The sequence below is a fragment of the Rhinolophus sinicus genome, chromosome 14 (assembly GCF_057876585.1).
Source record: "Rhinolophus sinicus isolate RSI-liver-muscle chromosome 14, RSI-T2T, whole genome shotgun sequence".
In the NCBI taxonomy this organism is placed as follows: domain Eukaryota; kingdom Metazoa; phylum Chordata; class Mammalia; order Chiroptera; family Rhinolophidae; genus Rhinolophus; species Rhinolophus sinicus.
In genome coordinates, this window is record NC_142514.1 from 130,982,630 (window position 1) to 131,009,117 (window position 26,488).

A 26,488-nucleotide genomic window follows, 5' to 3' on the forward strand; every position below is an offset into this window, starting at 1 on the left:
CTACTGATATTTAACATCTCTGTAGGAAGAGTAGGCTAACTTGGGCTAGCAATTAAAAAAATAAATAAATCAGTCATTGAAAACAAACAAACAAACAGCCTCCACAAGATAGTTAAATAGTACACAGGCCTTAAACATTAGTAAATTGAAAGATAGAGGTGAATCACTCAGAATATAGTACAAGAGAGATTAATGGATAGAAAATGTAAGGGAGAAGTTAAAAGACATAGACAAAGGAAGGAGAAATAGTGGCATGAGTATAAATAGAGTAGGGAGGAGAGGATAGAGATGAAAGGGAAAAGAAATGACAACTTCTTTGGAGGAGATTGTGTCTGAGAATTTTCTAGAAGAAAGACATAGTTTTAATCTTTAGATTAGAAAGTACACCTAATCCCAAGAAAAATACATTAATGAAAACAGACCCACACCTAGGCACATCATACCAAAACTATAAAACATAAAGAATAAAGACAATCTTAAAACTGGAAAGAGAAAAAAAAAAAAAAAAGATCCACAAAGGAACAACAAGCAGGCTTTCTGACATAAACAATAAACTCCAAGAGATGACCAGTCAGGCTGAGCTGGTCAGTAGAAAGGAGATTAATCCTCAGAGTAAAACAAATTTATCATCTTCTTGTCATGTGCATAGAGAAAAGGAGCGAGCTACTCAGCAGAGAGAAAGAGTGAAGCAAACACCTCAGTGGAAAAGCAGAGGGGACAGATCAGAGAAAGCACAGCTTGTATTCTTAATGATTTCTTAGGACATGGCTCCACCCCTTGAAAGACCTACCTGTCCTTGTTTCTACAAAATGGTTGATAAATATCCAATAAAATCCATCCTTTAATGTTTTGTTTTGTTTTGTTGCTCAAGTTACTGTAAGCTGGGCTCTATTATTTTTCCGCAGAATGTTCCTAAGACAATCTCTAAAAGACTCCAAGGATTAAAACAAAAATTCAAATTCATACAGTATTTGCAAGTTTGTGTATTTCAAGGTGGTGATGCTCATGGTGATGGAGTTGAAGTGCCAAAAAGAAGATAAGTAGGGCCGTGTGCATGCATTTAAGTAGTTTACAATCCAATACAATCCAATAGAGAGAGACAAAGATGTAGACCCTGCTTTAATTCTTGACAAGATTAATCTTGGTGATAGCTATGCTGAGCTCTGTTAATGGATTTATCATTATGCATAGCAAAAGCTGAGGGTTAGAGAGCTGAAGTGAGTGACTTTTCTAAGATCACCTGGGTTAATAAGTGGTGGACCTGGGATTTTAACACAGGTTGGTCTGACTCTAAAATTCACAGACTTATCCAGCTTAATGCCAATGATAATATCTACCAAGTATGTACCATAGGCTCAATAGTTTTATAAACATGATCTCATTTAATCTGTCCTATGTATGATACTGCTATCAATAATTCTATTTATAGAAGAAGAAAATGAACTTTAGCATTCCAAAGTAAATTGCCTAGGATCATCTGTTTCCAAATGGTGAAACCACAATTCGAATTGGGTCTATGGGAGGGTTGTACTCATTCTCTTCTCACGTATAACTCACCACAGGTCTTTCAATGCTCACTGGTATGGGGTTCTTAGAAGACATCTTGTCTTATGAAGTCTCTAGATGAGAAAAACCAATCTCTATGCTTGCATACACCCTAAGACTTCAGAAGACACATATTAACTTCCTTGAGAATTTTCTCACCAATGTTATCTCCATTGATAGCATGAGAGAGGCCCTAGGTTCTGTAGCTCAGCAAGCTTGTAGACAGGGAACACAAGGCTGGTTTTTCTTCATGAACCGCCAGTCTCTGTAAGTGACTCTATGGCTTTGGGGAAGTGAAAGTGCTGCCCCCTCTGCCCCTGAGTGGAAGTTGGCAATACCTTCTCACTGCAAACACTGTACTCCCCGATGATCTCTCCCAACACCTCCCATGCTCTTCTTATTTAACTGATACATGCGAGTGGTGGTGGTGGGAGCCCAGGTCTAAGGGGACAGCATTTCTGTGTCATCCCAGCAGACAGGTATCTGCCTTAATTCTAGGTAGATAATTGATTGCTCTTCAAATTTTAGATGTGGTGTATTTAGCACCGTTTTTCCTTACCTTTAGTATGGAGCCATGATTCTGGAGTCGTAGGAAAGGTCCTTCTCAATGCACCACTTTAGTCATCATGAAATGACATACGAATTATGTTTCCTAAACTTTAAAATGATGGCTATATGAAGAAAGAGTTGAGATGAGTAGGGCTGGAGACAGGGAGAGACCAAGGCTCACATTTATAACAGGGCTAAGAGGAGCGAATCCTGGGCTGCCTATTTTGCAGTCATAAACTTATCCAAAATTTTGAAAGAAAAAGCCAAAGTGTTCAGATTTTTATCACACTAGTCCCATGATGGGACTCTGATGTGTCCGTTTTCAAAAAAAAATTGTTCCATGGAGCCCTACAGTTTAAATAAGGTAACTTAGGACATGCTACAGAGAGGGATGGAAGGAACTCCATTATCTATTTTAATCATACCTTTTCTTATTTTACTCAACTATTTATTTAACAAATATCTATAAAACAGTTACTGCATGTCAGGCCAGAATCTCAAAACATGTTTGTGTACAAGAGTTGGCTCATGGAGTTTAAGGGCTGATGGAGAAAACAGACATCAATCAGATACTCACACAAGCCACTGCGTATAACAGAGGTAGGTAAGCCTTCTGAAGGAAGACATACAATTCTTTAAAAGACTATTGCACTAATTGCACTAGACCTGTAGGTCACAGAAGCCTTCCCAAGAGAGAGACACATGAGTAAGTTCAGAAAAGTGAGTGGTTAGTTCTATGAGGTGATGCTAGAGAGGGAGAAATGAAGCAAGGAAGGGAACATCTCAGATGGAGAGGACAGCATGTACAAAGGCCCATGATAGAAAGGAGAATGGTTTTACAATTTAGATGTCTGTATGGCTAGAGTACAAAGAGTAAGAAAAAATACATATGAGATGAGGCTGGAGAGCTGAGTCTAGACTAAAAAGGGCTAGCATACTAAGTTAATAAATTTTGTCTTTAGTCTAAGGATAATTTATAGCTATTGAAAAATTTTGAGCATAGGAAGAAATACTACAGATTAACATTTTAAAATAAAAAATATATTTTGAGATAATTCTAGATTCACATGCAATTGTAAGAAATGATAAAGAGAGCTCCCATATACCCTTTATCCAGTTTTCTCCAATGGTAACATCTTGGAAATCTAGAGTACGATATTACCACCTGTGTACCAACATCAGTTCGGTCAAGCTATAGAGCAGTTCCATCACCAAAAGGAGCTCTCGTGTTGACCTTTTATAGTCACACCCACTTCCTTCTTGTTCCCATCCTGTACTTACTCCCTGGCAGCCGCTCATCTGATCTCCATTTCTATAATTTTGTAGCTTCAAGAATGTTATGTAAACGGAATCATACATGTAACCTTTGGGATTAACTTTTTTCACGCAGTCTAATTATTTGAGGAGTTACCCAGCATGTTTTTTATTTATTTTTCAATTGCTGAGTCGTGTTCCATGGTATGGGTGTACTGCAATTTGTTTAATCATTCACCCATTGAAGAACATCTGTGTTGTTTCCAGTTCTGACTATTATGAAAAGCTGCTGTAAGTATTCATGTACCAGTTTCTATGTGAATATGTTTTCATTTTTCTGAGATAAATGCCCAGGAATGCAATTGCTGGGTTGTATAGTAGTTGCATGTTGAGTTTTTAAAGAAACTGCCTAAAACCTAAAAATCGATTTTTTAGTGAAATTTTTCAGTTTTCATTTTAGATGTTTATCAACAATGTGGAGTGATCCAGTTTTTCTGCCTTCTCACCAGCATTTAGTGCTATCATGGCTTATTATTTTATCCATTTTAATAGGTATGTAGTGGTATCCTGTTATGGTTTTAATTTACATTTTCTTAAATGATTAATGATGTTGAGTATTTTTTAAAGTTCTTGTTTTCTATCCTTATATTTTCTTTGGTGAAGTGTCTCGTCAAGTAATTTACAAAATTTTAAATTGGGTTGTTTGTTTTCTTACTGTTGAGTTTGTGGAGTTCTTTATATTATCTTTGGATATAAGTCCTTTGTTGGATTTGTAGTTTGCACATATTTTTTCCCATTCTGTAGCTTTTCCTTTCATTCTCTTAATAGGTTCTTTTGCAGAGCAAAAGTTTTTAAGTTTTGAAATATAATTTATCACTTTTTCCCTTTTGTGGATCATCATTTTCTCATATTTTAAAAAAGTTTTATCATTTTAGGTTTTATATTGGAGTCTCTGATCCATTTTGAGTTAATTTTTATATACGGTGAGAGGCTTAAGTTGGGGGTTGTTTTTTTGTTTGTTTGTTGTTGTTGTTGTTTTGTTTTTTTGCCTGAAGATGTCCAATTGCTCCAGCACCATTTGCTAAATGTCTATCCTTTCCCTTTGAAATGCTTTCTTCATTGAATTGCTTTTGCAACTTTGCCAAAAATAAATTGGGCATATTTGTGTAGATCTATATCTAGGTTTTCTCTTCTGTTTCAGTGATCTTTGAATTTATTCCTCCACTAATATCAAACAATCTTGATTACTCTAGCTGTATAGCAGGTCTTAAAATTAGGTGGATTGATTTCCTCCTATTTTATTCTCTTTTTTTTTGCAGTTTGTTTTAGCTATTCTACTTCCTTTGCCTTTCTATATACAATGGAATACTATCTGGTCAAAAAGAATGAAATTTTACAGTTTGCGGTGATACGAATGAACCTGGAATGTATTATGCTAAGTGAAATGAGTCCCACAGAGAAAGAAATACTATATGATCTCACTTATATGTGGAATCTAAAGAACAAAATAAACAAAAACAAGACAGAAATGGACTCATTGATTCAGGGAAACAAGCTGATGGTTGCCAGATGGGAGGGGTTTGGGGGGATTGGATGAAAAAGGTGAAGTGATTAAGAAGTAAAAATTGGCAGTTATGAAATAGTCATGGGGATGTAAAGTAAAGCATAGGGAATATAATACATAATATGGTAATAAATATGTATGTTGCCAGGTAGTTACTAGACTAATGAGGGGGAATCACTTCAGAAATTAATTAAATGTATAACCACTATGTTTTACATCTGAAACTAATATAAAATAATATTGAATGTCAACTGTCATTGAAAATTTTTTAAAGGGGAAAAATAAATAAATAAATAAACAATCTTGTCTGTATCTACAAAAACAGAAATATCTTGAGGAGATTTTGATAGTATTATATTTCCCTTAAACCTGTACATCAGTTTGGGGAGATGGACTACACTGAGTCTTCCAATCCATGAAATGGCATATCTCTCCATCTATTTAGAAATCCTTTGATTTCTTTCATCATGCTTTGTAGTTTCAGCATCCTGGTCCTATATATGTTTTCTAAACTTATACCTACCGTGTTCCCCTGGAAATGAGACCTAGCCAGACAATCATCTCTAATGCATCTTTTGGAGCAAAGATTAATATAAGACCCAGTATTGTATTATATTGTATTGTATTGTATTGTATTGTATTGTATTGTATTGTATTGTATTGTATTGTATTATATTATATTGTATTATTATATTAGACCTGGTCTTGTATTATAGTAAAATAAGACCAGGTCTTTTATTAATTTTTGCTCCAAAAGACGCATTAGAGCTGATTGTCTGGCTAGGTCTTATTTTCGGGGAAACATAGTATGTATTTAATTTTTTTCAGCAATTGTAAGTGATATTGTGTTTTTAATTTTGATGTCCACATGTTTATTGCTAGTGTATAGTGATCCAATTGATTTTTGTCCTTTATCTTGTATCCTATGACCTTGATGAACTCATTTTTTAGTTCTAGATTATTTTTTTAAATAGATTCCTTAGGATTTTCTATGTAGACAATCATGTCGTCTACACATCGAGATAGTTTTATTTCTCTCTTTCTGATCTGTATTCTTTTAACTTCCTTTTATTTTGCTGTATTGTACAGGCTAGAACTGCCGGCACTATGCTGAATAACAGTGATTAGAATGGGCATCCTTGTCTATTCCCAACCTTAGGAGGAATGCACTCAGCCTTTTACCACTAAATGTGATGTCATCTGTAGATTCTCTTTATCAAATTAAAGACACTGTCCTTTATTCCTATTTTTTTTAGTTTTTATCATGCATGGGTGTTGAATTCTGTTAAATTCCTTTTCTGCAGCAACTGATATTATCATGTGTTTGTTCTTCAGCCTCCTAATGTTGTAGGATTATATTGATTGATTGTTTTTAATATTGAATCAGCCTTGTATTCCTGGAATAAACCCCCATTGGCTCATGGTGTGCAATTCTACATATACTATATACTGGGGGTGCCAAAAAAGCCACACACCCTCTGTGTGTGTGTGTGTGTGTGTGTGTATATACACACACACACATATATATGTATACATATATATGTATATATGTATGTGTGAGTATATATTTTTATATATATATATATATATGTTGAAAAAATCCTTTATAATGAATAGATGCAAAAGTCCTTAACAAAACATTAGCAAATAGAAGTAAGCGCTCTCTCTCTCTCTCTCTCTCTCTCTCTCTCTATATATATATATATATATATATATATATATATATATATATATATAATTTATACGTATATATACATATATATCGCTTACTTCTATTTGCTAATGTTTTGTTAGGACTTTCGCATCAATTCATTGTAAAGGATTTTTTCTCCCTGTGAGTTGTAGGTTGGATGTCGGATCTAGGTAAAAGAGTATTGGGATAGTTCATATGAGATATGGTGATAGCTTGGACTAAAGTTGGGACAAGTCATATGAAGCTTGAGAAAAGCAGATTGACTTGAGAGATATAAGAGAATATGCAAGACCTGTTGGTGGATTGGATATTGGGGCTCAGGGAGAAGAACATGTCAGAGATGACTCCTAAAATTTAGTTTGTACGGTGAGGGGCTGGAGGTATAAATTCACTGTGTTAAAGAACATTAAGGAAACATCAGGTGCTGGAGGAGAGGATAGATCGTGAGTTTATTATTGGACATGATGTATGTAATGTCCCTTTAAAATATCTAAGTAGAGATGTCACACAGGCAGTGGGATGCTCAGAGTGGAGGCCTGTCTTGATGGTCATTTGAGGAAGTAATTGAAGCCGTGTAAATCTTTGAAATTCCCTGGAGAGCAATTATAGAGTGAGAAGACACTGGGGCCGACATTTAATAGGTGGTTAGATGTGGAAGAGCCTGCAAAGTAGACAGAGAAACCAACAGCCAAATAGGAGTGAAATCAAGGCAGTTTGGCGTTATAGAAGTAGGGGTAGGAATATGGGAAGTATTCTCAAAAAGAAAAGGGATTTTCAACAGTATAAAGTAATGCTTAGTAAAGAAGTAAGAAGAGGATTAAACTATCCATTGGATTTCATGACAGGGAGGCCACTAGTGAATTTAATGAAAGTTCTTTGGGTGGAGCGAGGGGGTGGAAGCCTGAATGGAGTGAAAGATGAGTGAGTGGGAGGTAAGGAAGTAGAAACAGTGAATATTAAAAACCATTTCAGAGTTTTGGCTGTGAAGGGGAGGAGAAAGGCTGAGCAGTAACTGGGTGAGGATGTGGGAGTCAAGGGAACAACTTTTATTTTTAAGGAAGAAAATGCTATTAGGTTGGTGCAAAGTAATTGCGGTTTAAAAGTTTAAAAAAAAAAAATTTGCAAAAACCGCAATTACTTTTGCACCAACCTAATATGTATGTTTACATGTTGCTATGCTGGGCTTCTTTGCAAGTTTTCATTTATGGAAGGCTCAGAGGACTTTTAGAAAATGCCATCCACTATTGTACAGGCAAAACAGAAAATGTAAATCATGCCATGGAACATGGGACATTGGAGTCTACAGAATTCCAATCAGAGCTCAAACCACAAGACTGGACTCCTCTAAGCTGCATTGAGATAGAGCAGCTGTCACACCCACCCACTTACAGAGCCAGATCTGTTTAGGAGTATTTAGCAGGGCTCCATGGGGCCCTTTTCTTTTCTTTCTTTCTTTCTTTCTTTTTTTTTTTTTTCCTAGATAGATAAGCTTTTACTTTGTTTATCAATTATTATTACACATTTTTTTTTTTTAGTTTCTAAACATGTGAGTTTAGTGTTCTTCCCCTTCCCCACCCCAGTTAATTTCTACCTTTATTATGTTGTGGTCAGATAAATTTATTTTTATATCAACTATTTGGTCCGGTAAAAACTTGGTCATATGTAGAATCCCAACCTGAGGCCCTTTTCTTGTGTAGTTTTGGCTGGCTGGCATGACCCTCCCTCATAGCTCGCAACCTCAAGGGGATGTGTGTCTAGTCTTCTATAAGATTTTTGTCATCTATTATATGTTGCATTAATGTTGTTTCTTCCTGCACAGATAGTTAATACAATCTAAATTTTTTTCTCAAAATATACGTATTCCAGAGAAAAACTGGAGTATTTTTCAAAGTTCTTAGTTTGGTTCATTCTCACAATAATTCAACAGAGCAAATAGGGCTCATTTTTAAAATTTAACTAATATATTGTAAATACATATATCCTGGTACTGTATTTGATGCCAGTGAAAGAGATGCACGAGGCAAAGGCTATGCTCTCTAAAACTTATATTTGACAGGAAGAGACCCTTCTAAAACCATGTGGTGAGTGCTATAAGAGAGCTATGCCCAGAGCCTATGAGAATACAAAGGAGAGATACATAGTCCCGCACCCAGCCAGGTGTTGCGAGGCTCAATAGGCAGTGAGGAGAGTGGGAGAGAGCGAATACCAAAGAGAACACACAAAGTACCAAGTAAACTTTAAGGTGTCAGATGCAAATAATGAGAGAAAAATTGGTAAACATGGAAACATTGGAAATGTGGCTGGACAGGTAAGTAAGCAAAGGTGAAGCTGTAGAGAACCTTGGATGCTTTGTTTAAAAAGAAATTCAGGGTACACTGCTACTACATACAGTGGGTGAAGGAAGATTATCAGGTTCACAGTCATGGTTAGACGCTACTGACCTCAGATATTCTAATTTTTGCCCAAATTGTTTTGGTACCAGAATTGGCTAAAAGGTATCAAGAGTCCTATTTTGATCATGGTTTTCTTTATGGGTTCTGGGCATCTATGAGGGTCTTGGTTTCATGGGTAGGGGAGGTCTTGTCTGTTCTGAAAGCTGTCGCATGTTGTCCTAATGGCATGATAGTGAGGGTCTCTTTAGTGTGCAATAGTGATAGGCCGCTATGTTGGTGGAGGAATGTCCCAATGTTTCAAGCTTCAGAAAGAACTCTCATAAAGGCAAGAGTTCCCCAAAGTTTTGTGGTCAGCAGATGGGCTTGTTCTTCGTGAGACTGCCAGCGAGGCCATATTAAGTGCTGCATAGGCTCTAAATATTCTTAAGTTTTGCAGGCTCTGCCCTATATCTTATATTAATACTCCATATGAGATGAACTTTTTGTTACATAAAATTTGAAATGTCATACATTTTTAGGAATAAATTTTTCACTTTGGCCTTGAGTATTGCATTTGACTACTTGACATGAAGTTATGCTTTATAGCCTTTTGGTTAAAATTAGAATTTTTTTAATTTTTAAGTCAATTCACTTTATTTTTTAGCAGTTTTAGATTTCCAGAATTGAGAAGACAGTTCAGAGTTCCATATACCTCCCCCGTCAGTTTCCTCCGTTATTATCATCAGGCATTTGTGTGGTGTATTTGTTATAATTGGTGAACCAATATTAATTTTTTATTATTAACTAAAGCCCATAGTTTACATTAAGATTCACTCTTTGCGTTGTATAGTTTTAACAAATGCATGTCATGCATCTATCATTACACTATCTTACAGAATAGTTTCACTGCCCTAAAAACCCTGCACTTCAACTATTTATTCTTACCCCCTTGACTCAACTCCTTGGCAATCATTGATATTCTTAAGTCTCTGTGGTTTTGCCTTCTCCAGACTGTCATGCAGTTGGAATCATATGGTATATAGCCTTTACAGACTAGTTTCGTTCACTTAGCTATATGCAATAAAGTTTCATCCATGTCTTCTCATGACTTTATAGTTCACAGATTTTCACCACTGAATAATATTCCATTATATGGAATGCAGTTTGCTTATTCATTAACCTATCAAAGGACAGCTTGGTTGCTTCTAGCTTGGAGGAATTGTAAATAAAATTGCCGTAAACATTTGTGTTCATGTTTTTTGTGGACATAAATTTTCAATTCAATTGGGTACATACGTAGCAATGCACTTGCTGGATTGTATGGTAAAACTATATTGATTTTTGTAAGAAATAGCCAAACTGTCACCTACAGTGGCTGTACCATTTTGCATTCCCACCAGCAATGAATGTGAGTTCCTGTTGCTCTGATCCTTTCTAGCATTTGGTGTTGTCAGGTCGTTGTTGTTTTTTTTAGATTTTAGCCTTTCTAACAGTTATGTAGTGGTATCCCCATTGTTTGTTTAGGTCTTTTTTTTTTTTTTGGAGGGCAAAATATGAGTGTTATTAATTATTTTGTATTGTTTAATTCCAAAATCGTATAAAATCTGATCTCATTTATTCTCTTTACCACTCATTTGGCACATAATATAAGACTTCGATTTTTCTAACTGCCCAATCTTTTTAGGTATACTAGAGGGTTTCTTAATTTTTTTTTAAATTTTTCAGTTATTGTTGATATTCAGTATTATTTTGTATTAGTTTCAGGTGTACAGCATATAGTTACACATTTATATAATTTATGAAGTGATAACCCCAATAAGTCTAGTACCCACCTGGCACTATGCATGGTTATTACAACATTATTGGCTATATTCCCTAGGCTGTACTTTACATTCCTGTGACTATTTTGTAACCACCAATTTGTGCTTCTTATCTCTTCATCTTCTTCATCCAGCCCCACAACCCCCTCACATCTGGTAACCATCAGTTTGTTCTCTGTATCTATGAGTCTGTTTCTGTTTTGTTTTCTTTTTGTTTATTTTGGTCTTTCTATTCCACATATAAGTCTGATCATATGGTATTTGTCTCTCTCTATCTGACTTATTTCACTTAGCATAATACCCTCTAGGTCCATCAATGTTGTCGCAAACGGTAAGATTTCATTCTTTCTTATGGCTGAGTAATACAACATTGTATATATGTACCACATCTTTTTTACCCAATCGTCTATTGATGGGCGCTTGGGTTGCTTCCATGTCTTGGCTATTGTAAATAGTGCGACAGTGAACATAGGGGTGCATATACCTTTTCATATTAGTGTTTTGGATTTCTTTAGATAAATACCCAGAAGTGGAATTGCTGGGTCATGAAGTAGTTCTATTTTCAATGTTTTTGAGGAAACTCCATACTGTTTTCCATAGTGGCTGCACCAATTTAAAATCTCACCAACAGCGCACAAGGGTTCCCTTTTCCCCACATCTTTGCCATCACTTGTTTGTTGATATATTGATAACAGCCATTTTAACAGGGGTGAGGTGAAATTTTATTGTGGTTTTAATTTGAATTTTTCTGATAATTAGTGATATTGAGCATCTTTTCATATGTCTATCTGTATGTCCTCTTTGGAGATATTCAGGTCTTCTGCTCATTTTTAAATTGAATTGTTTGGGTTGTTTTGGTGTTGAGTTTGAGTTCTTTATAAATTTTACCCCTTATCAGATGTATCATTGGCAAATGTCTTCTCCTATTCGGTAGGTTGTCTTCTTGTTTTGTTGATGGTTTCCTTTGCTGTGCAAAACCTTTTTAGTTTAATGTAATTCTGTTAATTAATTTTTTTCTTTTGTTTCCCTTGCCCGAGGAGATTAACAACAATGACAAAAAGGTATTACTAAGAGCAATGTCAGAGAGTTTATGGCCTGTGTTTTCTTCAAGGAGTTTTATGGTTTTAGGTCTTACATTTAAGTCTTTAATCCATTTGAGTTTATTCTTCTATATGGAAAAATAAGATGGTCCCATTTCATTTTTTTGCATGTATCTGTGCAATTTTCCCGGCACTGTTTATTGAATAGACTGTCATTACCCCACTATACATTCTTGCCTTCTTTGTCATAGAGTAAATGACAATATAGGCATGGGTTTTTTTCTGGACTCTCAGTTCTTTTCTATTGCTCTATGTGTGTGTTTTTATGCCAGTGCCATGCTGTTTTAACTACTATGGTCTTGTAATATAGTTTGATATTAGGTAGCGTGATACCACCAACTTTGTTCTTTTATCTCAGGATTCCTGTGACTATTTGGGATCTTTCATGGATCCATATAAATTTTAGCATTATTCCTTCTAGCTCTATTTAAAAAATGCCATTGGTATTTTGATAGGAATTACATTGAATCTACAGATTGCTTTGAGTAGTATGAACATTTTAACTATGTTAATTCTTCCTATCCATGAGCATGGTATATTCTTCCATTTATTGGTATCTTCTTCAATTTCTTTCTTCAATGTCTTATAATTTTCAAACTACAGGTTTTTACCTCCTTGGTTAAATTTATTCTTAGGTATTTTATTATTTTTTGATGCAATTGTAAATGGGATTGTTTTCTTAATTTCTCTTACTGATAGTTCATTTTTATGTATAAAAATGCAACCTTTTTCTGAATATTAATTTTGTATCCTGCTACTTTACTGAATTCTTTTATCAGTTCTAATAGTTGTTTGGTGGAATCTTTGGGTTCTCTGTATATAGTATCATGTCATTTAAAAATAGTGACAGTTTTACCTCTTCCTTTCCAATGTGGGTGCCTTTTATTTCTTTTTCTTGTCTGATTGCTGTGACTAGGACTTCCAATACTATGCTGAATAAAAGTGGTGAAAGTAGACAACCTTGTCTTTTTCCTGATCTTAATGAAAATGCTTTTAGGTTTTCTCCCATTGAGCACAATGTTTTCTATGGGTTTGTCATATATGGCCTTTATTATATTGAGATGTGTTTCCTCTATTCCCACTTTGCTGAGAGTTTTATCATAAATGGATGCTGGATTCTGTGAAATGCTTTTTTTTTTTGCATCTATTGATATGATCATACGATTTTTGTCTTTCATTTTGTTTATGTAATGTATCAAGGATATTGAAGCTTGCATCCCCCGAATAAATCCCACTTGATCATGGTGCATGATCTTTCTTAAAAATATTGTTTTTTTTATTATTTTTTCAATTACAGTTGATATCCAATATTTTATAATTGTTTCAGGTGTAGAGCACAGTGGTTAGACATCCATATAATTTACAAAGTGATCCCTTTGATTAGTCCAGTACACACCTGGCACTATACATACCATGTTTCTCCCAAAATAAGACCTAGCTGGACAATTAGCTCTAGTGTGTTTTGGAGCAAAAATTAATATAAAACCAGGTATTATATTCTATTATATTGCAAAGACCCAGTGTTATAGTAAAATAAAACTGTGTCTTATATTAATTTTTGCTCCAAAACATGCATTAGAGCTGATTGTCCAGCTAAGTCTGATTTTCGGGGAAACATGGTAGTTATTACCATATTATTGACTATATTTGCTATGCTATACTTTACATCCCCATGACTATTTTGTAACTACTAATTTGTACTCCTAATCCTGTCACCTTTTCCAATCAGCTTCCCAAACAGCTTCCCATATTGCAACCATCAGTTTGTTTTCTGTATCTACGAGTTTCTGTTTTGTATGTTTGTATGTTTGTCTTTTGGATTCCATGTATAAGTGAACTCAGACAGACAAAGATATTTAGAATTCTTTAGTTTGCAGGTTTCTTTTTTTGTTTTGAAACTAATACAAAATCTCCAAATTTTTCCTAGACCCTCAGTACTCTAGTTATCTTTCAACAATATGCCTATGGGTCTGAAAGAATAAAATAGGCCTATATGCCAGGATGCATGACACCATTGCTAGATGGGAAAACAAAAGAAAGGATTGGAGATAAGGATTTTTCAAGGCTGCACAAGTATGTTTGCACAGCCAGGACCAAAGTCTAGTTTTCATAGTTCATTCAGTGTTTCTGTAACTAGCAAGTCATATACTTAGAGACCCTTTAGACAGCAAGTCATTTTGAAGTATATTTCAGTGTTCCTCAGAAAATATTAAATATATATATAATATATTTTATATATTATATATACATATATTATATATGTGTGTGTATATATATATATATATATATATATATATTTTTTTTTTTTTTTTTTTTTTTCCCCTTACATACGCATCCAAATTTCTTGAGATTTTTACTATCTCAAAGTTTAGGGAGGGGTGAGTACAGATAAACTGCTTTCTCTCCATAGGCCAGACTCAAAGTATAGATTAGTTATGGCAGTTGATTCTTCATTCTTCAACCTCTAGAGAGCAGCATTCAAATGGTCCTTGGCCCTCTAACATTGAAATTTAAAATGGGATAAATCCTCAGAAGATTTTTAACAGGGTACGTTATATGAAACTCTATTATGAAACTCTTAGTTACACCAAATTTATTTGTAATCCCCTGCTTAAAATATAGATCAAGATACAGCCTTTACCAAACCTATGTTAATGGAGAATTATATAAAATAAGGAGAGATGGGTCACTGAATGTGGTCTATAGGTAAACACTTATGGACAAAGCTGATGCTATCTTACAATCTCCTGTTATCCACACGCTCATGAGAAACGTTTAGCACTTGGTTTTCCTATTCATTTTTCAACCACATGCTCTTTGATCTGTTTCTTCATCACCCTCTCATCTCTTTCTACTAATTTTTCAAGGGGTTCAGCTCTTCATCCTAGTCTCTGTGATTGTTTCCCATGAATGGTTACTGTGGCTTCATCAGCCTCATTTCTAAGTGAGTATTTGGATTATCACAAATTTCATTTTTATTTCTCAGGCACAGTTGAGTGCCATCTAAGGTAGGATAACTCTATCTGTGCTTGAATCTTCTTGACTTGATAATATGTATTTTGTCCAATTTTAACGGAAAGAGTCTGAAATTTGGAGCCAGCAGCAGATTAGAGTACATTTTCCAGATCGTCACTGCCACAAGAGTAATGAGTGATGGGGTTCTTAAATTCGCTGTGTCTCTATTTCCTTATATATAAAGGGGGATGGTATTTTCATATTTATTTTACAAGGTCATTGTGACACTCATAAAAAGCAATAACTTTGAAAGTGCTTCATAAATTATAAAACGTTATGTAGGTATATATTTTTTGAAAAGTATTTTCAAAATACCATTAGCATTATGTTGTGTTTTGAGAAGGGTCAACTGAATAATTATTCTTTTAGATTTATGAGTTTAAGTCAACTCTTTATTTGTATATTTTTGCTTCTTCTCCCCTCTATTTAGCACTAAGGATGGGGCACAGCAAACATTTATCAACACACAGATGTTTGACCTTTCACCAATTTTCAGCAAGACAGGAACAAAGACAAAAGAAAAGTAGATGTATTATCTATTATGTGTATAACACTATATACATAAGTGTATACGAAGAAGGTAGCAGGCAAATATGACAGTTGCCCTAAAGGGAACATTTTACCTCAAGGAAGAGAAGTGTTTTAGAATTCCAAGAGTCTATAAACTATACTCAAAGAGCCACATCCCAAATCTAGCTGACTGCTTTTGCAAATAAAGTAAATAAAGTTTAGTGGAATGTAGCCACACCTGTTTGTTTATTTTAACACGAAAACACCAGATCACAATGGCTCAGCTGCTTAACTGAGACAGAGGCAATATGGTGCAGAAAGCTGAAAATATTTGCAATCTTGCCCTTTATGGAAAAAACGTTTGCTGTCTCCTGCTTTATCCTTTTTATTTTGAACCAATAATTGGTCTATGGTGTATTTGTTAGAGGTTAAAAACATCACATACTATTTTTTCTTTACATTTAATGTTTTAAAATATCTCAACTAACATTAAGTATATTTTGAGTATTGCATTATTTCAGCTAGAATAAAAGGACCCAGATTAATATCAATTATCACATTTCACAATTTCTAAGGACACAGGGCATAAGTGTATCAATTAGGATGCTTTCTGCAATGGAAAAACGTAGCTCAAATTGGCTTTAAAAACAAGAAAATTCTTTATCTCATAAAACAAGAGGTCCAAAAAGGTTGGGTTCCTGCATTGGTTGAGTCAGAAGCTCAAATGAGTCATTAAGGATGACTTATTGTTTTTCGGTTTGTTTGCTTGTTTTGTCTTCTCTGTGCAGAATGCTATGGCCTCAGGCTGGCTCCTCTCTCGGTCTCAAGATGGTTGCCTGCAGCAATTCAGGCAAAATATTGCCTTGTCCATATCTAGTGCCTTGTCCATATCTAGAGTGACAAAGGGAGAGAGATCCATTCCTTCAGCATGATTTAACCGTCTTAGATCCCCTGTCCATCCTAGATCAACCACTGTCACCAGGGCAATGTAGTTACAATAGGCTTAAACTAATCAGCTTACACCCCTTCGAGTGAGTGGCATCAGCTTCTACTGAATTACATCAAGGACAGGGGATACTTGAACAAAACTAGAATTCTGCTTAAAAAGAAGGAGGAGGCACAGGTGATTGATAAGCAGTCAACAGTGTATGCTACATAGGTACATTTTAATTGGGTTAGGGAAGAATGGGGAAGGATCACAGCTTGGAGTTCTTATGGACTTTGTGGTAAGTCCAACCGGGAATGAATGTAAAACGGGAGATGGGTGCTCTAAAAGCAACTTTTTTTTCCTTTATCTACAGAGGGCCAGACTTAGACCCTCTGATTAAAGTTAGAAAATTTGGAAGAGTATTGCTATTTGTAATAAAAATTAATAATACATGTGTGTCTTAAGTTCTTTGGATGCCTTTCTAAAAATAAGTAAAATTACAATTTAAAAGGTCAGGGGTAGCTCAAAAAAATTTTAGCTGACAACATACCAGAATTTTCTTTTACTGCATTTTTATCATAGAATGGAAACCAAATATATAAAACAATTTTATAATAATAAGACAAAGCCTTTGACTTTAGCTGGAAGAAAGCCACTAACTTACTCTGGCATTGGATAGAAATATGGTCTTTTATAAAATGACATGAAATGTTTTCTGTAATAACAAGTGGGAAAAAGAAAGAGGAGCACACATTAGAGTGGGACTAATGAATTTATTTAGCAACGTGTAATCAATTTATTTGGCAATATGTAATAGCAAAAGACAAAGGCACTTGAATGAATGTGCTAATGACAGAAAGTAAAGGCAGTTAAGACTAAACCATATACATTGATAACAATATGTCAAAGGCGTATACATACATATAAATTTAAGAGATCTCAACACGTTTACAATTGATCAAAAATCACTTGACTAAATACACAAATAACATCAGTATGGAGTATCCAAAAGCAGTAATAAACTCTATAGGATAGCAACTATTACAGTACATGCCAAAAGCTCACCGAACCATAGGAAGAACAACAGTGGAAAGGTCAGGAATCAAAATCTTGCCAGGTCTGCGACTGGGAAAGCTGAGGCTGCTTGTTAGTTCTCCCAGAATGTTGTTGCTGTTGCCCTTGCTGTGGCTATTGTTAGAAGTCAGGGCGTCTCTTGATGCTGCAAGCTGCAAGTTTCTAAAACGCTAACAAATTCTCAAGAATGCTGTTGCTGTTACCATTACTATTACAGTTATTGTTGTTGCTGGAAGTTAGGGTGTCTTCTGATGCTGCAAGCTGCATACAAGTTTTCAAAATGCTAACCAGTTCTCAAGAAGGCTAACCGTGGGGACAACACTAGAGAGGTTGGGAACAAGCCAGATGTCATCAGATCCGTGGCAGGAAGTCAGGGCGTCTCCTGATGTTGTAAGCTTCACGTTGCTGGAAGTTCCCAAAATGTTAGAATGATGAAGACTCACCAATGACAAATGACAGAATTACACTGCCAACTGAAGTCTGTCATATATTTTTTTTCAGAGATACCTTAGAGCCAAGCTCCTTGTTCCTGTCTCCCCCTCAGGGAATGGCCAATTCCAGGAGGGTGTGGCATTTACTGTGATAAAAATATTGTTTACCCAGCTGAAGGGCCAGTTCATTTGGACAAACAATATTTACTGTTCTCGCCTGGGACCATCGGCCCAAGGTCTTCCAAAGCCTGGCAACGTGCCTGTCACGTCATTCTGATATAACTTAGTTACTTCTGTACCTCATCTGCTGATGCAGGCAAAATAGACAAAAAAACAACTCAGAGTTAGTCTGGGACAAACCTCCCATGCAGTCTCTCATGTGGGAACAAAAAAATAACAGAAAAAAGATAACATCAGCCAATGAAGGCAAATTTTCTCAAATCTTCCATACATATTCCTTATATATTCCTTACATCATTTATCTAATTATACATATAGATACATTATCAAAGGCCATAGATGAAGCTACCCTAGGAATATGGTTTACTGTCACAAGTGTGTGAGGTTCTATGTTGTGTGTGGCTCATTAATCTCTCCAGAGCGGGTAGACTCAGCTTTGGAATCACTGGTACAGCATACCCACTGTCAACTGTTTTTATTAGATTAGTTGAATTGGTAGCAAATATTTTCACTATAATCACTGCGTCTACCCCTCAATCTACTCATTCTTGCAGAACACATACCAAATTCTCATTATGTAGTATATCAGGTTTTGTAGATACAGGGATGAAAACAAACGAAAAAATATCTTGGTCTTCATTCAGCAAGTTTATCATGTAGACTGGAGACATACATATAAATCAATGCCAAAGAATGTGACAATTCCTATAACAGAGCCACACAGAAGGAGTTAGAGGATGACGTGGCCACGTCAGCCAGATTCTGTTAGTGAAAGCTTCAATGAGGACAGGATACTTGAACTGCCTCTTGAAGAATCAGACAGAGTTTACCTGATGCCAAGAAAGTGCGAAATGGAAGGGCTGGTGTTTCAGGCAGAGGGGGTGGGAGTTACAAGTAATTTGCTAGAGTTGAAGACAAAGATGTGAGGATGGAAGCGCGGGAGATGAGGATGGTCAGAAAACAGGAAATCTGAAGGAGAGGTACCAAGCAGTTGCAGATGCTGGAAGACCAGGAAAGGAAGACAATCTGAATTTGTCCAAAATTCAGGTGATTTACATATTTCCAGAGGGGATTTCTTCTGCTGCAAAAATGTTAGGGCAGTTACTTATTACCTCTACTTAACAAGGAATTTCAGTTAAGATTATTTGTTTATGAGTGACCAAAAAATCCTGGAAATATAGTGGCTTAAGTAAAGATTTATTTTTTCTCACATCACAAGGTGTCTGATACAAACAGTTCAGGGCAGATGTCGTAACTCAAGGATACCATTATGACTCATTCTCCTTGAATATTTCTACTCTGGTAAGTTTATTGTTGTTCTGTGTTTCTCATGTTCACAAGATGACTTGAAGGTCCAAGCATCCAAATTTTAGGTTAAAAAAGACAAAAAAGTGAACGGCACATGCCAGTTAAGTTTGCCTATTTTGAGGGAGCTTTCAGAGAACCCTAAAACTATGACTTCCATTTTTATCTCATTGCTCAAGACCATAACATCATCACCCTCATATGCAAGGGAAACTTGAAAATATGTATCATTAGCTGGACAGGTTGCTTCTCTGCACCAAATTGAAGTTGTGTTAGTAAAGAGAAGGGAGATGGATAGTGGGTAGATAACCAGTCATTTGCTATGTAAGGAATTGAGGTGAATAGCCCCATAGTAGTCATTCCGTTCCACACCCCCTTCCTTTCCTACTTACCTATTATCACCTTTGGCATCAGGTAAATTTGAAAGTGCCCAGTACTAGAATATGGACCTTAATTACTTTCCCTGACCCTCACTGAGTTACACTGTCCTTATTTAAAATCTGGGAATCATGATATCTGAGAAACTTCTCCTAATAGGTTTGTTGTGAGAATTAAATTAAATTGTTTTATTTATCAAGAAGTCGATATCCATGTATAACGTCAAGGATGGCCTTGTTTATTTTAACCAAATTTCATCTAGACTATCTATGCTGCTCTCCTGTGAATAATAGTAACCGGAGGGCTTGTTAAAATACAGATTTCTAGGTTCTAGGTCCAGAATTTCAGATTTACTAGATCTGGGGTGGGACTTGAGAATTTGTACTTCTCACAAGTTCCCAGGTCATGCTATTTATGCTGACGAGTAAACACATTTGAAGAATTAGACAAAAGGGGATGGAGATGTAATAGCATTCTTTGAAGAAATAACTCTGGATGCTTTGTAAGTGTACTCAATTGAACATATGTCTTGCTCATAAAAAATGTTCTCTTCTTTATTTATTTCACAAAGTTAACATTTATGAAGGACTCACTGTAGGAATGGCAGTGTGTGAGCCACTCTAATGCTATATATTTTTACATCATACTGCAGTCTCACTCGCTGTTTCTATTATTATGGCCATTTTACAAACGAGCACATTTAGAAAGTGAACTAAATTATGCAAGTTTACATTACTAATAGCTGGCTGAACTAGGATTCAAAAGGCTATAATTTTCAGTTTCCAAATCTTCACTAATAAATAATACCTCCACATGCCAATAAGTTGAATGTCAAAGAAACAATGTCCCCTCTGGGAAAAACCAATGTGTTTGTTGTTGTTGTTGTTGTTTTAAAGTATTTATATAAGGATAACCTCCTACATAAACCACACTTTCTTCTCCCTTTCAAAGAGATTTTCCATTTCTAATTGGCCATTTCAGTGCGCTGCCTTGGGTCATCCTTCTCTGTTCACTTTGCCTCTGCCACTTCCTCTGGTCTGTATCCATGTCATTTCTGTTGTTTAATGCAGACAAATATGGGCTTGTCTTCCTTTCAGTTTAAACTAAAGGTAGGCAAGTAATGGCCAGTGGGGTTTACGTTTTGAAATGGTTGGGGGATAAAAAAAATTAACATAATATTTTATGGTGTGAAAATTATATAAAATTAAAATTTCAGTATCCCTCAATTAAGTCTTATTGGAACCTAGCCCTACTCATTCACTTATGTATCGTCTATCACCACTTTGCACTACAACGGTAGAGTTGACTATTTGCAATGGAGAACGTATGGGCCAAAAACCTGAAATATTTACTATCTAGCCCTTTACAGAAAAGTTTGCCAGCCCCATTTATTGACAACTATATTTTTCACATACTGTGCTAGGAATACAAAGAGGTATAAGATATTGCCCTCAAGAAACCTAAGTCTTTCGTATCAACATGGATCCTCATGGATTCTGAAATTAATAATGGAACTTAATTTTAAATTGTAACTCTGCTTACCTTTTGCTGATCCTTCTTTTTTCAATTCTTAACCCCATGTATTGAGAGAGAGATTCTTAGACATGAGTTATCCGAACAAGGAAATACCTGTTGTTCCAGGAAAACTACATGTTACAAGGGACATTTGTTGCACTGACTGTGATTCAGGGACTTCCTGAATCATATGGTTTAGTTCTCACGTCAGTGTTAGGAAAAACAGGTATTTTCACTCACAAATTGCAAACTAGAAAACTGAGGCTTAGATGTACCCAACGTTACAGCTAAAACGAAATGGAGCTGAAAATCGAACCCAGGCAGTTTATATACAGTCTGCATTCTTAACCAGCTGGGAGAGAGGATGATTTAAGACAGTCCGTGAGAGCTATTTTTAAATGTTTGGGGGCACATTATGAGGAAAAGCGAGAGGTCGTATTTTGAATAAATGCAAAGGATGAAAGCTGTAGGAAGGCAGCATTTACTTTCAGATAAGGAAGAACACTCAACAGATCTGCACATTAAAAGCAACAGGGTATCTTCTGAGGCAGGTAGCTAGCACCTTCTGTGAGTGTAAGTGTTTAACTAAGAGTAGACATCAGATACTCTGGGGCTTGGAAGTTGGACAATGTAACTTTCCAAACCCTGGGGTTTGGAAGTTGGACAATGTAACTTTAGAAACTTCTCCTTTGAGCGACAAAGGAAGCTTTCTAGCTATTATATTTGGAGAATCACAAAGCAGAGAAGGACTCACCAAAGCCAAAGAAACTTAGAAACAATTTGTAATGGACAGCAACTGCTCTCTTCAAAACTGACTTTAAAATGTATTGATGTGTGATGTCAACTGCTTGCTCTCCGTCTTTATTAGGAAATTTGGAAAAGTAGATGAAAAAGACTTAGCTTTCTGTGGGAAAGACTATATTACTATAAAAACCTAAAACAACTCCTTGAGCGCCTGCTGCTGCCACCACCCAAGGGACCCTGAAGCCTCAGAAATCTTGTGGTCTTCAATGAAGACCTATTCCATTCATTTTATAATGTAGTGGCCTATTTTGTAAGAAGCCCAGGTAAAGAGGCCTTTTTGTAAGATAATTGATTTGGGAGTGATAAGGATTTAAAACTTTTCCGTGTATATGTGTCACTTGAGCTATGTATATGCTTTTCTCTACTCTGAAGTCTATGGAACTAGACTTCATCTTTTACTCATTAGTGCCAAGTAGCAAGAGATACTTTTTCTCCCTCACACTTAGGTCTATTTTTAGTGTTTGTCTGAGCTACTACATACCAAGAGGCTAAGTGCCTTAGAAATATAAATTCTTCCTTGGTTCTTTGGGGATTTTATTTTCTCTCTTTCGTACACATTCCCTCCTACATTCTTCCTTTAGTGTCTCGCCTACATTTTCTCACAAAGCCAAAAGCTTTTTCAACTTTAATTTCTTGAGTACAATAGAAAAAAATTAACAGTAGAATTTATAATATGTAGTATTGGGTTGATTTTGAAGTTTTTCTTTAGGTCATTTAATATGACTTCAAGGCTTTCTACACCATCAAAGAATTTGCTGTTTAAAAGTAATTAATACATTGAAGAAAAGTTATTCAGGAATTACTCTAAGTTTTATTTTTCTCTGTCCACAAATAAATCTATTTTTGACATTTGAAAAATCTCAGCGGTTCTTCTCAAGTGAAGATCTCATTTGCCTGAGATTGAAATTGAGGGAAACAGAACCATTTTATCTTGTCTTCTATAAGCTTCTGTTTCTAAAGTTATTTCTCCACAGTACTTTTTATCTTAACAACATAAAACCTAATCTCAACTTTTATTTTCATAACTCAAATGGATTCATGAATGTTATATAAATTTTAAAGCAGACTTTTAATGCACCCTCCTCCTTTTTTATCCTTATCGCTATGTCTCCTTTATGAGAAACATGACATGTCTACGTTGATTGCTTACTGTTTGCTGAGCATATATCAAACTTTCCTAGCTGTGTGCTTTTGTTGATTTTCTTTCTCCTTTTAAAGTTACTGAAAGATAGGTTTTTCACTACATGTTTTATTGTATGTGAACAATGGCAAACATTGGGAATAAACATTACATTTCTCAAAAATAGTGCCATCTTTGTATCTATCATGAAGGCACAATGGCTTCAACTCAAAATTAGTTCATCTTCCAGTTCCTAGACCCTTAGTAGAGTCAGATACTCTGATGGTTAACTCCTAAAATAAAGCTTTTTTCTATCTCAAGATTAAAATTTAGTACCTTGTGAGATCCATATGTCTTAGATATGCAATAAATGCAGAAAATGGTTTACTCTAGGGCAGGGTCAGTCCATTCCTCGAGAACCTGGATGGTCTCTGGTCCACATCCCCAAATAAGTTTCCCTTCTATGGTCAAGATTCCATCATGGGTAGTATTATTATTTTGGTAACTAGCATTTTCCTAAAACATTTATTTAGAAACAAATGTGCCAATATGGGAAGGAATATTTTGGGGGAAGTTAGATGTTTTCCTATTGTAATATCTGACACATAGGAAACACTCAGCAAAAATTTGTTGAATGAGTGAAAGACAGATGAAACCCTTGAACATCTGAAGAGAACGGGTCTCCAGGGGATGGAGCAAAGAGAAAGGCGTAGAGGGAGTCCAGATGGGATAGAGAAAGCTCTTAAAGAAGAACTCGTAAGATTTGTCTTTAACGACTTTTCTAAATTATGCCTAGTGTTGGCCAGAGCAAAGGGGAAGAAGACATGTTTTTTACTGCTACATCTGAATCTAATTAAATATACTTTTCAGTGTGATATAAAATGTGCTCTTCTATAGACATCTGAGTTTTCCAGACTCTCAAGAAAAAAATAAAATAAAAGCTTTTTCCTGAGGTGACAGTTTCCTCTGTGCTCCTTAGAGAACAAAGAGAAGGTGAATTCCTCCTGCATGGAGTCTCAGATTCTTGAAGCTTTTGTAATAGACAGAGATTTTCAAAGAGAGATTTTTCTGTGAATTTCCTCATAATATATTTCTCGCATCACATATTGGAAGAACAGAGAAGAGGGTGAGAGTCTCTTAGTTTTGGCTGAGGAGATGAGCCATTATTTGCTACTAGTAAGCAGAGATTAGTAGGGGTCTCAAATGTAGCATCCCCCACCCCTTACCTAGACTTCCCTAGCCCTAGCTGGAAGCTAGACCTATGTGTTCACTTTGCATACTGGAACAGAGAATGAGGCAGCAAAGGTGACTAAATCCCAATTCTTTTTTGATGGTGCTGCCTAAGTAATCTTAAATAATTGTTACTCATGAACCCAAATTATATTAAGGCATTATGGGTAATCTGATTTGTATTAAATCAGAATAAAGAAGTGAAGATACGCTGCACTTTTGTGGGGTTTTTTTTGCAAGTGAAGAACATAATTTTCTTTCAATTTTTGATTTCCAGGCTTTAAATAAAGAGACTTTCAACCAAAGCAATTATTGTGTGTGTGTATATATATATATATATATATATATATATATATATATATATATATATTCTCTACATATATAACAAAGCCTGGCTCCAGTAGAGAATTATTTTTTCCTAAAGATTAAAGGTAAAACAAGCAAACAAACAAACAAAAACTGTTCCTGGAAAACTGTTCCTTGCCAGTGCATTGTCATCTCGATACTGCCACCAAGATGTTGGGTGGCCTTGAATAAATAAAAAAATTACTTTCTGTCTTAATTTCTCCATGTATAAAACAATACAATAACTTGTTGGATCCACTGAAAAATAACTGGGAAAATTAATTCCAAGCATTTTAACATTTATAAAATGCTATAGTACTCTAAAAAAAAACCCACTTTTTGTTGCCTTCTGATAACATCATGCATTTCAATAAAATTGTTTTTGATGTACAGAGGTCTAGAGACTAAAATAAAAATCTTTATAATACTAGTACTCTCAAAGGCTCATGCTGGTCTTCACAAACACACTCCAAAGGAGCCAGGAAGACCTTGATTCTTTAGGCAAAATTTAGGTGTATTGACCTTGCAAGAGGTTCAAAGCTTTCATATATTCTCAAAGGGGAACTTAACCCCCTGAAGTTAAGAACCCTTCACCACACAGAAATAACCTCTGATATTATTTTGGTATATGCACTTCCTCCATGTTCTTCATTGTACACACAAACACAAATATTTATTCTAAAATATGCATTATGCCAAATACAGTATTATATTAGCTATTGCAAATATTTCCTATATAATTTTGTTTTAGAAACATGATGTTAGTGGCTGCATTATATTCAACTACGTTGATATCCCATGATTATTTTCATTGGTTCCTTTTGTTGGATGTTTCGAATGTTTACATTTTGCTATTATAAATAAATCTTTTATAGACTTCTACTTATATAACTATTTCGGTATGTCTTTTCTTAATTCTTTAGCATGATTACCTAAAGTTGCTTCTTTGATAATCTTATAATAACTATGGTTATTTATTGGCTTTTCTAGATTATTCCACCAGAATGCAGATTACTTGTTCTGAAAAACAACACCTATTAAAAACTTGTTTTCTAGACAATACCACTTAAATTTAACAAAGCTATTCAGTTTATATACTTTCTACTGAAAAAAAATGAGTTTGATGATTGCAGAAATGAAGTTGAATGATTTTTCCAAGTTGTCCAATTTTCAACCTGTTGGGATTGCCTTGAGGATTTTCCAATCATGAAAATCTAACATTGGAAGGAAGCCAAAATGATCTGACTCCTTCGTTTTAGGTCTTAACTATCTTAGGTATATAATTCTTCAAGTAAGATTTATTAAAAGAGTCATTTGTCACATCTAAAATTGTAAGAGAAATACTGAAATAAAGGTATAATTCTTGTCCATCTCTTCCATGAAATGAAACAAAATTAAGTGATGGGATGGCAACATATCTTCTATCAGCCATGTTCTCTTGCTATAAGGAAAAGATTTCTTTTGATGAGTTTCCTGCTTGAACATATTCGTCAGGACTTGCCCCAGAGAGCAGTCTCTATTCCTTCTGTGTTTGCTATTTAGTCTCTCCTACCAGGGCTATCTTGGCAGGATTTTTTTTTTTTTTTTTTTTTTTTGGACCTTTTCAGGATTTGTGGATGGTCCATTCCTTAGTAAATAATTTTTCACTGGCAACCAGCATATTTCATTTATGAAATGACCTTTCCAATTCTTGTTTTTTTAATGATGTGTTCCCAATAGTTGCTTTATTCTTTGCAAAGTGAGGTGCAGGTCCAAG

The 26,488-nt window shown here is 35.3% G+C and overlaps 1 protein-coding gene across 11 annotated transcripts in view; it reads left to right on the plus strand.

The window, feature by feature from the left end:
- Nucleotides 1-26,488, plus strand: part of DLG2 (discs large MAGUK scaffold protein 2) — a 1,894,072-nt gene that overhangs the window by 494,276 nt on the left and 1,373,308 nt on the right. The gene's annotated exons all lie outside the window — the stretch shown is intronic.